The following is a 15,747-nucleotide window of genomic DNA, read 5'->3' as shown; positions in this document are numbered from 1 at the left end:
GGCCTCTGATGGTCTCTTTATCCCCACTGCTCATTTACAAGGCTTAGCACATAGTTCCAATGGCCTCTGCTCCTTTGCTAAGTATGATCTGTCCCCTGTGAAATGGAAACATGTAGGGGCAGGCAGGTGGGTAAAAAAACCTGAATGATAGAAGAGAGATTCTCGGTCAAGTTTGCATTTCTCATTATTTCTCAAGTTCCTTTTGTTTAGAAACCTCCTTGCGTCGTTTCTGGAGTCTCTCCCCATGCCCCCCCTTGACACTCCTCTAGCCTGTAACCCTTCCCGGTAACATATTCCATATGTCAGTCACCCTCTGCATGAAATGTGTGCACTTCAGTTTGGGGGTCGCCTTTTTCCTGGTCACCCCACCCTTCCCCTAACCCACAAAAGCCCAACCAGCTCTCTCTGTCCTCGTCTGAAGAAATACTAATGTAGTTCGGGTTAGAGGTGCTGTCCCTTGCTGGTAAATTCCCCCTTAATGTTCCCACAGGTCGGCCTCCTCCTTCCTCACTATGAACCTTCCCCTCCCAACAGCTGCAGGGAGGGAGACCCTTTTTTAAGTAGTGCAGCTAATTGAGTTGTGCTCTGACTAAGCTTGTTACAGTGTTTGCTTTAGAGTCAGCTTTTACCACACAAGGCAACACAGCATTCTATTGTCTTCCCTCCCCCCTTAGCTCCCCTCTGGCTCCCCCTCTCCTCCTAGGGCTACCCACTGTGGTAAAAGCTGAAGAAAATTTTCCATTATAACTTCCAGTGCTTCTTTTTCTGCTCCCTACAACACAGACATTCCTCTTCCTCTCCCCACCCCCTTTTCCTCCTCAACACAATGTTTGATGGCTGACTCTTAGCCAACACTACTGTAGGGCCATGCTACTCTCTACTTTCTTGCCTATTGGTCATAAGAGAATGGGGCTTTTGCTACAGTAGAAGCGACTTATTTAGATGAAATTAAGAAATTTCCTGACATTAGGAAGAAATTTCTATTAAATACTAGGACCGATTATAGGAGAAAGGAAATTAGTTTTGTTTTGTTTTGTTTTTCTTCCAGGAAAGAAAATGCACAAATGAAAAAAAAGAAAGATCTGGGATAGTGGAGATGCAGTGCAATGAGCCAGATGACCTTTCTATCCTTTGAGAATCTTAGCTAAGTCATAACCAAATTACTTTAAAAACACTATCTTTAAATTTCCCAATCTCCGAAATTGAAAGACCAAGGAAACTACTTTACTACAGGTTTAGTTAAGGCAGATTATCAAAAAACAAACTCAACTCCAGTGATTTAACAAAATAGGTACCTTCAAATATGTATCATTCTGGTCATATCCAAAAGAGATTTGTTTCAGTAAGACAAAGATTAATGGTGGTAAATTAGGGTTGTGGAGTGACATTCCACCACCATTTTTCATCCTCACAATCTTATTGACAACCCATTTATTATAAGGAACCAATTCTCCCATTTCTTCTGACCATGAACTGGCCATAGCTTCTCAGTTCCATGCTCTTAAAAGAGCTTATAAACTGTCAGCCACAGTCCCCATTCCTCTTCCAAGGAGAGTAGGGTCCAAAGGAAATCTCATTTTGCAAACAGAAAAGTTGGGGAAAGAGAGAAGGTGAATGCTCTGCCAAAATTTCATGCAATTAATTGTACTACTAGGGTTGGAATTGTACATTCTTCCATTAGGTTACAAACCCTTCAACAATGGTCTAATTGACAGCATCGGAGTCTCCTCTTCAACATCACAAAATTCAGCACTATAAGGGCCCTCATTTTTTTTCAGACAAAGACATCAAGGTCTAGAAAAGCTGTGACTTGTCTAAGATCCAAAAGGTAAATGAGAGCAAGGATTTATACACAGTCCTTTGATCTCAAATCAGCTTATTATTCATTCTGCCACAAGCTTTCCCTCTTCATACAGCCACACAAAAACTTAGTCTAGTTAGCCATCTCTAAATCTGGCCTTTGAGAAAAAAAAGGACAAGAAGGATAAAATAAGGAGAGAAGGAGTTAGTAGGGAGGGTATTTTTACTTGTGAAATTGACTTTTAATTTAAACATCAGATATTAACTAATATCTCCAATTTACCTTAAGTTGGATATTTATTTATGATTACCAAATTTGGGTCATGTCCACTTCTGTATATTTGTTATGCAACTGTAGGAAAAACAATGAAATAATTCCTGTAGCACCTATTTCACTGGATTATTGTCAAGATCAAATGAAGTAGATAATAGATAGAAAGACCATTTATTATGGTGCTGTAAACGGCATTATTTTTAACCAGATCTGCAATTTCATCAATGTAGGGAACATTTGGTAAAGTTACCTCTATCAATGAAGATCTCAGCACTTAATCTGTAATTTATAATATTAAGATATTTACCAGGAATACTAAGAACATAAGTGACTTTCTAGGTTAATTGGCTTTCTCAATATTTTGTCAGAGGGAAAGTTTAATAACACTGAGGCTATTTCTTTGTCTTCTGTACAATTCAAATCTCAAAAAATTCATTAACTTGTGGATTGAAGTATTCTCTCTAATGGTACACAATACAATCTATCCATAACTTTTCCTTCTATGTGATTTTTGTCTAGCCTGCCTCAAATAAAATCTTCCATCAAAGATTTGCCCAATCCCCTGGAAAGCTTTTTGAGAACCAGGGAAACATTTAGGATACTCAACTGCCATTTTTTATTCTGTATACAAAATGAACATAATTTTTGATTATATTAAATTTTTTTTCTAGATGACATCTTTCACTCCATTTCTTATACTTTTGCCATTATGTCTATTCAGCCCACCATATGACTTTCTATTGTCCTTTGCCTCACCTCCAATTTTGATTCTCCAAACTGTGGTTCCAAATTTTGTAGCTACATACCATAATCAGAGTGAATTAAATGAAAAAAAAATTAAACACTTATTATATGCTAAGCCTTGTGCTAAGCACTGAGGATACTGAAGGACACTAGTTATTTTGGCAGGCACTCAACTACTGAGGCAGAAGGATTAGCAGATAGAGATCTACAGAGAAGCATTTCAGCTGGACTGTGCCAAGCCCTTTTTACAGTCAAAATACATTCTTGCCCATCAAAACATTCACCAATAACTGCTAAACTATTATAATAATTTCCCATGCCCTCCATTTTATGACTGCTGCCATTATAAGTCAGGAAGAAGTACTAATACATAGAATTGAAGGAAATATGTATATGGACAGTAGCACTATCCAGCAATGCTTGCTTAAAATCCCTCTTTCACACATAGAAGTAAAATTAGTAGAAAAGGAGAGAACACTGACATGTGTAACACTCCACATGCCATCTATTGGCCAACATCAGAGAATCTTAGAGTTAGAAGGGACTTTAGTTGAGTCAATAAGCATTTATTAACTGCTAAGACACTGTGCTAAACACTAGGAATACAAAGAAAGACAAAAATCCAATCCCTTATGGACCGCCTTTAAAGGAGCTTAATTCCAGTGACAGAAACATGGGCAAACAACCATGAATATCCAAAATATATCAAGAATAAATTGGAGGCAATCTCAGAAGGAAGGCATTAGTATTGAGAGAGACTAGGAAAAGCTTCTTGCACAAAAAAGGATTTGAATCAACATGGCAGAGATGAAGAGGGAGAGCATTATAAGCATGGTGACAGCCAGTGAAAAAGGCACGGAGTCAGGAGATGGAGTGCTGTGTTTGAGAAATAGCAAAAAAGCCTAATGCTGCTGGATTGTAGAGTATATGAGAGAGCAGAAAGATAGGAAAGCACCAGGCTAGAAGGGATTTTTAAAAAGCCACGTAGGGGATTTTATATTTGATTCTTGGAAGTGGCAAGGAACCATTACACTTTATTGAATTAATTTAGGGGCAATATAGTCTACTTCCTAATTTTACATTTGAAAAACTAGGATTTAATGCCTTGCTCAGAGTCACAGTAGTTGCTACTGACAAAGCCAAAATAAAAACAGAAACTGTATCTCTTGTCCTATGCATTCTCCTGCATCAATGTTACAATTAGTACAAAGATTTCTTAGGGCAGCATAGTATTGGGAATGTATTAATAAAAATGAAGTCAAATCCTTGATCTTCTACTTACTAGTTTTGTGATCTAGAGCAATTCATTTAATTTTTCTGAGACTAAGTTTCTTCATATTATCAATTAAGCTGAATGATTTTTGGCTTTGACTTTAAGATCCTTAACAAGTAACGGTTCACCCAGTGTTTTTAACTTAAGGAATATTTATTAAGCATCTCTTTTTTGCTTTTACTCTATTATTTGCTGGAAAAAAATTAAAAATTAAAAATAGTTTTAAATCATATCTCTAGTAAAACTATCACAAAAGGCACACTACTCCCTTGTTGGAAAAAATTATAATTGTTAGAAAAAATTTTGTTTTTTCTTATTGAGTCCAGATATATCTCCTATTACTCCTACTTGCTAGTCCTAGCTTTGTCTGTACAGGGATTCAAAAATGTAGAATAGTATCCAAGGTGGCCACCCTACTCTCCCACCATAATGGCAGCTCAATTCTGCAATTAAGGACTTCCTTTGTTCTTGATCATGAGCCCAAGGGCTAAGCAAAGAAGGAGCTATAAAATGTACATCAATAATAATGGCATTAAGGAAAAAATAATAAGGATATGCTAAAGGAAAACATGCTTGGTGATAGGTGTAGATGATGTATGGGTCGCTAACGAGCCAACTGATGCGATATAATTGGGAGATGTGCTACCCCTGTATAGCACCATGGCCAAAATTGCATATTAGCAGTTACTCAGCAACACTGCACTAATGAATGGATTTTAACACCTTAGGGTAAATCTGAACCCAACAACGTGCAAAAATATGCCCGCCATAATCCTGGATAGAAAGGAAAGCAGGATTTAGATCTGGAAGGAGACTTAGAAATCATCTCATCTAACCTTACTTTGTAGTAAGGAAATTGGCCCAGAGGGGAATTAACTTGCCCAGGCTAAAAAGAGTACTAAGAAATGGAGATCAGATAAGAAACAAAGCTGAAGTCCTCTGGCTTCCAAATTCATTCCTTTTCCTACTATACCACATTAGAAATGCTTATTGTAAATAATTTATTTTTCTAATTAAGATAAAATGAGTACTTAGGATTAAAAGGTTGCTAATCTGGTTAATAATTTCTGAATTTTTTAGGTCCATTTCCTCATCCATAAAATGAGTGTTTGACTAGATGCTCTCTAAGGTCTTTTCCAGCTCTGAAGCTAGTTCAGACTGATGAGGTAATAGGGAACCTCAAAATGATGAGGTAACTTGAACCAAATCTTGAGGTAAATACCTAATAATGAGGTATATACCTCAATAGGATTAAGTGAGGTCTAGTGGCAGGATTCGGGGTACAGGGAGTCACATGGAGCTCCCCTGCAACCCCCTTAGGATTCGGCGCAAGGATACAAAGTTAAATCAGGTCTAGTGGCGGCGAGAGTCCCCTGTAAATGAATTTACAGGCCCGAAAACCTAGATGGGTAAAAGATGTTTATTGCAGGGTTTGGAAGCAAAGTTAAGGTCTGGTTAGTAAAAGGCATTAGATAGAGGAAGATATACACCGAAAGCGGCGGGGACAGAGAATCTCTGATGCAAGCATCTTGGCTGGCATCTTTCAACTCTCTGAACCAAAGATGGTTCTAGCTTTGCTCTTTTTATCTGCTTGAAGAAGTAATGGGCGGAGATCAGGTTAATTCCTAGAAGGCCAGATTTTTGGCGGGCTTTATCCAAGCCAGCTAGATCCAGTAGGGGGCTGGGTACAAGCCCAGACTAGTTTGACCAGATCTTGTATCAAAGTCCAAGTCCCAAAGGAAGTTGGAGATCAAACAAAGACTACCAAAGGGGCTACTGCCCTCAACAAGACTACTGCTATTAGTATTTTAGAGTCTATTAGTATATTAGAGTCTATTTAATAGACTCTGCTATTAAAAAAAGAAAAAACACACATTTACAACAGAAGCATAAGGTTTGTTGAATTTGACATTTCAGTGAAATAGGGACAACTCAAGAAGCCCAAGAAAGTATGAAGTTTGTAGGATCCTGAGTAGTTTGCTTTTTTATTCAAATGTAAAACTCAAACAAACTCTATGCTTCTGTTAAAGTTTATTTGGTTATGGAGAATGAAACAGAGTGAGTTAAAGGACATTCCAGGAAAGTCAATTTTTTTGTTTGGGGTGGGAATCAAATATTTTAGGAAGCTGAGAATTTACTTTCTCATGTAAATTCAAGTTGGTGAAATTTTGGGCAATAATATCCCTTGTGTACATGTGCATGTGCACAAGGTATTTAGATGATGCCCCCCATTATTAAATTTATCAAGACTAATTATTGGATTAAGAAGTTGTATTAATAATGCATGTTTATACACTGATGATAATAGTCATCAAATTATGGGATTTGGAAGTAGAAGGAACCTTAGAAATAAGTTAATTTCATTCTCCCCCTCACTTAACATCTTTGTATTCAATTTTCTAACATATTAAATGACTTGCTTGAGATTACAAAGAGTGAGAATTTTAATTTATTTACCAACTCCAAATTAAAAGTTCTTCTGAATAATCAAAATTCATTTATTTAGATGGTGTTTTATAATTTCCAAAGCATTTTCCTCACAAGGCAATGCACACTTTACTAGCCCCATTTTACAGTGTTAATTTCATCAGTTATAATCTAAAATCTCAGAAATCATCCAATCCAACCAATCTACACATGACAAATGGTCAGTCACTTAGCCATCTCTTCAAGACTTCTAAGGAGGAAACAACTTCATGAGGTAGCTCATTACAGTCTTGGACAGCTCCAGTGTTAGGAAGTTGTTCTTTACATGGGGCTGAAATATGCCTCTCTAGAATTTCCATCTTTTGATTCTGTAATGGTGGAGAAACTGAGGCAAGATAGAGATTAGAGAGTTTTTAATATTTTATTTAAAAGAGATTTACTGTGACCAAATGGATCCATGGCTTGGTCCCAGGGCTGAATGAGACTATCATCTCCAAGAATCCAGCAGCCAAAGTGAGTTTTTAATGACATATATATGCATGTGGTTCCAAGCTACCAGGGGTAAGACGGAAGCAGGGGCGGAGTCACAGCAGGAATGGACTTTCCATGTGGTTCTGACAGAGTGGGGGAAGGTAAATAGGAATACTGATAAGTAGGGAAGGGCTAGGATCATGATGCCTAAGATAGAAGGTCTTTCACCTTATCTGGATCAAGATGATTAGTGGAGGGAGGGGTGGTGTTACAGGATTGAGCAGAGCAATTAGGAACTGAAGCCAAACAATTCAGGGAAACTGAGGCAGGACAATAAAAGGGAACTGTGGCACAACAATTCTGTTTCTTTTTTCTAATATGAAGCAAAATAAGTTTAACCCTAACCTTTTCACATAACTGCTCAAGTATTTGAAGACTCCAATCATATCTTCCTGAATTTTTTTTGTCTTCATATTCCAGATCAGTTATTTCAAAAGATTCCCCTATAATCACAGCATTGAGAACTGTGAAGTACCCTAGAGATCAAGTAATCCAACTCCTCCATTTACAGATAGCATGAATTTCAGTTTTCTCCTTATCCCAATTACTTTCTTTTGCATAAACTCCAACTTATTGATGTCATTCCTAAAATCAGTTGCACAGAACTAAATACTGCATACAGTCTGCCCAGGGCTAAAGGCAATAGCACTACTGACTTCATCCTTTTAAAATTAATGCAATTTAGGGTTATGTTCAGTTTACTAGTTCCTGTGTCACACTATTTGAAGAAAGTTAGAGAAGCCAGAAGGCAAAGATGAGAAGGCACAAAATTCTAAGCATGGAACTGGGCACAACCAATGAAAATGCCTGGAGTCAATAATGGAATGCCCAGTTAAAGGCACATTAAAATTTCCAGATCCTTTTCATGTGGTTTCTGCCTCTATATTTCCATGAATCTGTATTTATATGCAGTTGATTTAAATTTTTTTTTGATGTTTTACTTTTATAAATTGCCCTCAAATATAGTATTTCATTGCTCTTTCAAACAACCCTTGAAGATAGACAGAAAGGGCATTATGATTTCAATTTTAATAATGGCAACAATGAGGGTCTGTAAAATGAAGGACCTCACCCAAAATCATATACAAATGTCAAAGGCACAATTCTCACCCAAATTTACTCTATCCTTTAGACCATGATAAACGTGAATTTTGAGGGGGAGAGAGGGAGAATTTTCATATTTCAAATAAATGATATTTTGCTATGTACAAGAATACTATAAACTTTTATAAAGTCAATCTCTAGACTCTAACATAGTTGCATAAAACTAAATTATTTCTTTGCTTAAAACAAACCATACACAAAAATACACATACGTACATACATATATGTGTCTATATACATCTCATTGGGCTAGAGATAAAGATCTCCTTCACAGTGAACAATGAGGATAGACTGCTCACCCAGGGAAGTAAATTCAAGTCAACAATCATTTATAAAGCATTTTCTAAGCCAAAAATTGGGTTAAGTGTGGCACAGTAAGCATTTATTACTAGCCTTTTTTTTTTTTTTTTTTTTTTTTTTTTCTTTTAAGAATTAGCATTTCAGATACCTGGGCACTTTGTACAATCCCTAAAGCTGTTGTTTTCTTAAGGAACTAGCAGAAAGGAAAAAAAAAGAAAGTTAAGTAAGTTTGTTCCTTGTCTGGTACTCCTCCTCTCTGCTTCCTGCTGTCCCAAACAACTTTGGTCTAGGTTCTCTAACTTAATAAAAATCTTCCATTTTTCTTCAAAGGTATAATATAAAGAAAGAAAGAGATCTCTATCAAACTAGAAATCAAGGGAAGGAATCTTTCTAGGCAATTTTTTGTAGTTATCCCACTGAATGCAGACTTTTTTTTTTTTTTATTACTGTTTAGATTTAAGGCAAACACTTTTTCTTGGGAATCAGGAAGGAGGAAAATGATGTATAAATTCTTGAACAATTTTTCTTTAGATCCTAGTAAGTGACTGATATAAAGGGTAAGCTATAGTGGACAGAATCACAATGTTAGAAAGTGAAATGCAGAAAAAGTATTTCACAAAGACACATCACCTGTAATTCATATACTTGACTCTCAGTCACAGAATCCTAGAATTTGCAGTGGGAAGATCTTATCTTAAAAGCCATACACCTTAGCTGCTTTTGTAATCCCCAACCACTACCAATATCACTATCAAGAACATGAATCCTGACTGTGATATCTTTGATAAGTGAATCACCAAGCTTTAAGACTTGAAGACTTCCAGAAATTAAAAAAAAAAAAAAAAAAAAAGAAAAGAAAAAAAAAAAGAAAAATCACTGTTTTCAAAGACAGACTAGTTCCTATTTGGACAGTAGTCAGTGAAAGATCTATATTTGGAGCTAGACAATTCTGATTCAAAAACCAACTCTGCTGATGGATTTAGTATTAAAACAAATGAATCCTAATCCAAAACCCACATTCATTAGTTCTGTGATCTTGGTCAAATATTTATTTGAGCCTGTGTCTTAATCTGTAAGATAACAAAGTTAGATTGGATGACCTCTAAATATATGATAAATCCCAACTGTTGAGTAACTTGTCATACTGAACTGAAATCTAGATCCTTTAAACTTCCTCCCATTTTAATTCTGGTTCTGCCCTCTGAGGCCAAATAAAAGGTCTGATTCCTTTTCCTTTTTATGGACTAGATCTACGGGATTAAGAACTAAAGATGGTTTCCCAGTATATGATAATAACAACTGGGATTCATTCAGTGCTTAAGGTTTGCAATGTGCTTAATAAATAACATCTCACTTTCTCCTTGCAACACTTATTTTTCTTTTACAGATGAAGGCATTAAACCTCAGAGATAAAGTAATTTGCTGAAATTCACTTACTTAAGTGTATTAAGCTGGATTTGAATCCAGGTTTTATGACTTTAGTTTCATTGTTTTCTCCACAGTGTCACCTATGCCTTCACTTGAGAAATGGAGCTAGGACTAAAATTTAAATCTTGTCTTTCTTATAACCTATATACATTTGATCAGGATATTCCTAATTATGACTTTTTGGTTTCTTCATATGCTTTCACATCAAGTTAACTCATTTTCAAGATGCTTTGACATTTACAGAACATTTTCCTTATAACAATCCAAGGAAATAAGTAATGTTGAATTAATAGCTTCATATTATAGAGGAGAAAGCAGACACAGAGATTTGATGACTTGCTTAGGGTCACATAACTATTAAGCATCAAAGCTGGTATTCAAATCGCTGACCATAATTTCTAGGCTATTTCTGTTAGACCATATTGTTATACCATGCTATACCATACCATGGAATGAAAGACAAGGTGAAATTCCCAGGGGAAAGTGAAAATAACAAAGGGCTATATGTAATAAGTGGAATTTTCTATTTTGGCCTTGTTATGAGGCAAGAAATGAAGACATGCAGAAATTAGCACAGGCAAGGGATCTGTGAAATTTCATAAGGGTCTTGAGATCAAATATAGAATTTATTAGAAAATTAAGGTCTTGTCTAATACTAAAATTCTGATGAGGCATAACTGGGGCAAAATGTTCAGCTTAGATTGTATTCCCTCCTGGGGGATTTCAAGGTTCCATGAAGGAAGAAACAAAAGAAAAGGATTCTTGAATTGCAATGATAGAATGAAAGAACTTAATATCTTCATGGCTTAGATTCAGGACTAGGGATGGTGGAATGAAGGTTTTTTTCTGCTAGATCACTTAGAATGGAAGTGTAGTTATTTTGGGTGGAGACTGTACTAAGAAGAGAAGATATTCTACAAGGACTCTGGGATTTTAACACACACACACACACACACACACACACACACACACACACACACACACATCAAAAAAAGAGATTAAAGGAAGGGATGAAGAAGAGAATATTTCCCTAAAGAATTGTTATTCAATCATGTCTGACTCTTTGTGACCCTATGAACAAACATCAATCACATGCTAGGTCCTTCTATCCTTCATTATCAAAATCTGTCCAAATTCCCTAAAGAATTACCTTTCCCTTGAAGAATTCACTGAATAAATAACTTTCAAATAAAACAAATTTGTATGAAACTTAGCTACTTCTATTGTTCAAGATCCTTAGAACAAATAGCACAAAAGACTTGCTTTGTATCACAACTACTGGCAAGTCTTTATAGTTTCCCTTTATTATCACCAACATAGCTCTTCTTACCTACTATGCCCTCTGCATCTTCTCCTTCTAACAAAAGTACATTAGAGATCATCTAGTACAATTTGGGATGAATTACCTCTAGAATTAAATACAAAATCCTATACTTGATTTTTGAAACCCTTTATAACCTCCCCCCTTCCTAACTTTCCTTTTTATACCTCACTCTACTCTGTATATTATGGCACCCAATAATACTGGTCCCCATGCTGGGTTGTTGTTGTTGTTTTGTATGTAGCACTTCTGACACCTGAAATTTTATACCTTGTCCCCCAAAACTGGAACCTATTCCAATCTCACCTCTGCTTCTTAGTTTCATTCACTCTTAGCTAAATTCTCACCTACAAGAATCCCTTCCCAGTCCTCCTTAATCCTTTCCTTTGAGACAATCCCCAATTTATCTTGTATTATATTTTGCAAGTTGTTGTTTACATGTTGTCTTTCCCCATCAGACTGTAAATTCTTTGAGAGTGAGGATTATTTTTTGTCCTTCCTTGTATCCCTAGCACTTAGTAAAGTACTTGTCACATGGCAGGTGATCAATAAATTATAGCAGATTGAATATAGATAGATTTTCTAAAACACTCCTGAAAATGGTCATCTAATCTCCATCTGAAGTTTTTCTGAAAACTCACTATATGAAACCCAATTACTGTTCATTCTTTTTTTAGAGAGCGCGGAGGAAGAACTTTTCTATATATTATCCTGAAATTTGTTTCTCTAATTTGTAATGAAAATAGTAATCATAATAATATTTATGAAATTGTGATGTGTCAAGTAATGTTTTAAAAATGTGGACACAAATAGAAAAATATGATAGCTTCTTCCCTCAAATTATTCCCTCCATATTCCAATGGGGAAAGCAACATATAAAGAGAAATGTGTGTCTAGGGAAGAATTTCAGTATGAAGAATCAATAAGAACGGTAAGTGGAATCATAAGGTAGTCATTTGACATAGCCTTTGCAGAAACAATGGTAGTATTCATTTGATTACTCTCCAAAGCAGGGAAGGAAACAGGCCGGGAAAATAGGATAATAGTGCAGATGGTAAACTTACTCTAGGGGTCAGCTGAATGAGACATGAAACACAGTCTTGATCTGGGACCAGGTATTCTAGATCAATTGGACTAGGCAATTCTGCCCTAATTCAGTCATCAGATGAGAGTTTACAATCAGCTACTGCTCCTATTTCTGTCCTTTTAAAGCCCATAGAATAAGTTTATATCCTCTTCCACATGATAACACTATAAATATTTCCTAAATTCTCTTAAAGCTAAGCATTCTTAGTTTTTCTTCATAAGTGTATCACTTGAAAAGTTGTTAAGCATTCCATCAGTCTTAACATTTTGATATAGAAACAGGCAAAGAAAAAGAAAGAAAAGGGTCAGAAGTATTTATCCCTGGATACTGGGGATACTAGAGAATTCTAGAATCCTCTATTAGAGAAAAATAAAAGGAAAGGAAAGCTAAGAAAGTGCAGCATTTTGAAAACCCAGAAAGGAGACCATGTCAGCAATGTCAGATGCTTCAGAAAAGTCAAAGAGGATGAGGAGTGAAAAAAATATCATCAGACTTGTCAATTAAAGAATGGCCGGGAGGCAAAGGGTGGAGGCAGCTAAGTGGAGCAGAGGATAGAGGATTTGAGTTCAAATCTGACCTCAAACATTTGACACTTCCTAACTATGTGACCCTGGGCAAGTCACTTAACCCCAAATGCCTCAGCAAAAAAAAAAAAAAAAAAAAAAAAAAAAAATAATAATAATAATAATAATAAAAATAAAGAATGGTTAGTAACTTTGGAGAGAACAATTTCATTTGAGTGATGATGCTGGGAGTCAGTCTGACTCCCAGCAAAAAGGTTGAGAATTGAATGGAAAGGAAGAAGAGGCAATAAATGAAGACATTTTTTAGGAGTTTGGCTCAGAAAGAAAGATATAGAATGGAATTTTGAATCCGGTTAAGTTTTTTTCTTTTTTTAATAGGAAAGTTTTGGGGCATGTTTAAAGGCACTGGGATTGAAAAAGATAGAGAGAAGCTGAGTACTTGAGGAGCAGAGTAGGAGTGATTTAATGATAATCTTCTAGAAAAGACCTAAGGGGAAGGATCAAGGACAAATTTAGAGAGGATAAGTTTAGCAAACATTCCTAACTATGATCATTCAATCAATTCTGTATCTGTCTAACTATATCAATTAATCCACAAATAAAACTAAAATTCTTGCTAAATCCCAAGGATATTATTTGTCTGTGGCACTTCTCTTATGGACTAATCTGGGAAAACACGACTTTAAAAAATAATAAATAAAAATGCCTGTTCTCGACAAACCATTTCCAATTGCTTGCTAATCATTATTTTAATAATCCATTCTAGAGCTTCAGCCATCAATGTCAAATCTAATCATCTATAATCTGAATAATTTAATCTTGTTTTCTGAAAATCTAGGTGGCATCTTCCAGGTTTCCATTGCAGAGGCACCTGTCTTATCAACCACAATTTTCAAAAATCATCAAAACTTGCTCAATTATAATGCTTGGCATATTTACACTTCTTTAATTTTGATTTTCTGAGAAACATACCTTGCAATCAAGTTCAATAATGCCAAAAGAGAGAATACTACAGAAGAGGGGTAACTGTAGAGGAAGAATATAAGCAGAACTATCAGAAAGCTTGCATATTCTTGGAAACTCTGCCTAGGATTAGTGTTACCCTGGAAATATTCTCAGTCTTCTAAGTGGCTATCACATCTGATCTAAACTGAAGTGAGAAGCAGGGAGGACAATATAGTAGAGATGCATGAGGAGAACAAACTAGCTACAATAAGGTACAAGGAAAGAAAACAAATTTACCTGTCATTTAGCATAGAGCCTAATAGTATATGCCCAATAAATATGTTTTCAATTCAATTGAATTGAAAATCCCATTAGATTGTGGGGTCATGATTCATCTAAACTCTAAATATCTGATTCTGTAGATAAAAATGGTTCTGTATATAACAGGAATTTCATGTTTGCTCAATGGAATTCTTTCTTTCCAACTTTTCACAGGTTATGAAGGTCCAAAGTGTTTTTGACATGGAATTCCCCTAATCTTAACTATTCCTCCAATCACTTTTCATGTTTGGGAATAGTGAAATGACTTTCCAAATAGAATAATTTAAGTTCCTTCAATAGAGCCAACATTCATTCATTCTCTCAGAAATAATTCACTAAGTATAGAATCTTCAAGATACTAAGTGCTAAGTGCTGCGGGAAGACACAAAGTTTAGAAAAGGCAGGATCCCTGCTCTCATGGGGCTTATAGATTAGTCTTAAATCAGTAAAACCTGTTTTTCTACAGGAGAACTTTTAATATTATCCACATGACTATTCAAATTAAGAAATTGGACTGTATTGGAGCCCTCCTGTTCTTCATTGGGATCAAGGAATTCCCAAATATTGAGTATAGTTTCCCCCCACCTCCAGAAAGAGTTGTGGACTAAATCAGCCTTTCAATGACTCTTGCCAAAGCATTTGCTTGCAGGAAATACATTGGATATGTTTATATTGTGCCTTCCTCCTTCTAGCTATTTTACTGTTTTCTTCAGTTCCTCATGATAAGGATATGATGAAATCATGAGGTGGTACAGAATGATGGACTTGGAGTCAAGAAGACCCAAGCTAAAATATTGCCTCAGACATTTACTGACTATGTGAATAAGAACAAGTCACCTAACTATCCTATTTATTTTACCTTCCTCATCTATAAAATGGGGATTAAAAAAAAAATCTATCTCCTAAGATTGTTATAAGAATAAAATCTTAAAAAAAAAAAAAAAAAAAAAAAAAAACAACTGAAGCACTATATACATATTAGCTCTTAGAGGCAAATCCCAGGATGCTATACTGATAGAACAGATTTTCCAAGGGAGATAGAATTTTGCTCTTCCATCTCCCTTTGAAGAGTTCCGTTATTCAACTCTTACTTAATATTTGGCAGGAACATATATGGATATTTTTATTTCTTTATCACAGACTTCTTATCTCCAAGAAATACTACATTCAAATCAATCATCCAAATATAGGTAAATTCAAATTTATCTATATATAAATTAATTAGTGACCAGTCAACAATGGAATGTACAATTAGTTATTAAGGGAAGTTTCATGAGCTTCCTTGGTGACCTGAATAAGATTTAGATAGAGCTGCAAGAGATTCTAGAACCATATAGCCTCTCAATTTGGCCCAGGAAGAAGAAGCTTAATTAAGGTCATACAAATAGTCATGTGAATCACATCTTGTGATTTCCTACTCAGTGATCTTTGAATGTCACCATTATGGGTCACCAATATCCAACCATAATAATTTTTTCCAATTGCACATGTTGGTCCCAAACTAAACTTTGTCCCTCCATAGTCTATGTCCTTTGCTGTTTTGCCATTCTTTCATGCTGTTTATCTTCTTCATCCTAAGACTCTTCATCTCATATTCTCTCCATTTTCAGATACACATAAAAACCTCAGAGGATACCACATCCCTGGCTAATCTCTCTTGTGTAGGTT

General features: G+C 35.6%; 1 protein-coding gene across 6 annotated transcripts in view; it reads right to left on the bottom strand.

Moving 5' to 3' along the window:
- Positions 1–15,747, bottom strand: part of NTF3 (neurotrophin 3) — a 140,177-nt gene that overhangs the window by 38,355 nt on the left and 86,075 nt on the right. The window lies entirely within an intron of this gene.

This window comes from Sminthopsis crassicaudata, chromosome 5 (assembly GCF_048593235.1).
Source record: "Sminthopsis crassicaudata isolate SCR6 chromosome 5, ASM4859323v1, whole genome shotgun sequence".
Taxonomy (NCBI): Eukaryota; Metazoa; Chordata; class Mammalia; order Dasyuromorphia; family Dasyuridae; genus Sminthopsis; species Sminthopsis crassicaudata.
This window is presented reverse-complemented; position numbering and strand designations above follow the sequence as displayed.